The sequence below is a fragment of the Belonocnema kinseyi genome, chromosome 7 (assembly GCF_010883055.1).
Source record: "Belonocnema kinseyi isolate 2016_QV_RU_SX_M_011 chromosome 7, B_treatae_v1, whole genome shotgun sequence".
NCBI lineage: Eukaryota > Metazoa > Arthropoda > Insecta > Hymenoptera > Cynipidae > Belonocnema > Belonocnema kinseyi.
The window spans coordinates 6,628,817-6,630,371 of NC_046663.1; the positions used below are offsets into that span (position 1 = coordinate 6,628,817).

Genomic DNA, 1,555 nt, shown 5'->3' on the forward strand with positions numbered 1-1,555 from the left:
TCTTTCTGAAGATGTTTCTCTCTTCATCATCCAGCAGTAATCTGCCAACATATTTATACCCCATCGTCCTTGAAATCTGCGTTCAAATTCCTTCAAGTCTTGCTGAAACCTTTCTCCTTGCTCTTCACTAAAGTCCCCGTTGTTCTCAGGAAATTTATCAATATGTGAATCAAGGAAATGAAGCTTCAAGTTCATCAGGCAGCCCAGTTTTTCAAAGTTGCGTACCATTTTTTTTACAATAGTTTTGTAATTTACGTCATTAGTGTTACCCAAAAATTTTGTTGATACATCTTTAAAACTAGACCATGCTGCTTTCTCATTATCTTTCATAGTTCTTTCAAAGTTTCCATCTCTAAATAGAGTACGAATTTCAGGTCCATCAAAAATACCTGCGCTTAGTTTACCATCTGTTTTGTGGTGAAATACTTGGCTCAAATATTCGTAGCATTCCCCATCTGGGTCTAATGGCTTGACAAATTGTTTCATTAAACCAAGCTTTATGTGAAGAGGTGGTATCAAAATTTTGGACGAATTCACAAGTGGCTCTTTAACAATATTTTGTTTTCAATACTCTTCTTTAAGCACAGTTGAATGCGCTAATGGTATAGGAGCGTACTTATTTGTGTTATGAAGGACTGCTTTTAGGCTCCGCTTCGACGAATCAATGAACAGACGCCAATCCTCAGATTTGTATATACCTGGTTTTAATTCGTCAATAAGTCCTTTACGTCAATGCAGTAAACTAGCCCTGAATCTTCTTTAAAATATTTTCGAAAGGTTTTCTCTCGGTCACGATATTCACTTACTTTAGTTCCCTTTGTCAACATATGTCGCTTTTTAAAGTCTGAAGCCATCAATTCACATTGCTCTTTAGATAGGCCAGCCTTTCTAAATAAATCATTCAGACTCTTTTGATCATATTTTTTCATAGATTTCTCCACACCTTTAGGTACATATTTTTCATCATCATCTGAAGCGAGAATTTCTTCACTTTCGTCGTATTCGCTTAGATCTTCGGATGATGTGTTATCGCTTGGTTTAGTTTCTTTTACATTAATCTGATTTGTCGAATGATCGTCCACATGCAGAGAATCTAAACGTGTTGTAAAACTATCTCGTGATTCTTCATTTTCTAAACCTTCTATAAGGATTTTTTCTGGAAACTCAACAGTTTTAGGACTAGAATAATGTACTTCTTTTTTCTTAATATAAGCTATAACCCCTACTTTTGTTGTACAAAAGTAGAAATCGTTTTCATTTTCTGGTTCTTTCCCTTTTGTTGGTGCAATGAATTTCAGGGACGTCTTGTCCTGATTTTTAGTAACTCGACTTATCATTATATGACACGAGTTACATACAAAGTGTGGTACCCAACTTTTGTCTTGCTGTGAAATCTCAATGTCAAAACATATTTTATACAAATCATTTATTGTTTCTGTTATTTTTCTTTTGTTTTTCGACCCAACAAATTTTGCACATACATAACAAAAGTTATCAGGATTACCAGTACATTCATGATTGCATCTGTTACCAGAAGTGCCAGCGGAGTTAAATG

General features: G+C 34.9%; 1 protein-coding gene across 1 annotated transcript in view; it reads right to left on the bottom strand.

The window, feature by feature from the left end:
• Nucleotides 1-1,555, bottom strand: part of LOC117177104 (putative sugar lactone lactonase YvrE) — a 37,830-nt gene that overhangs the window by 5,313 nt on the left and 30,962 nt on the right. The gene's annotated exons all lie outside the window — the stretch shown is intronic.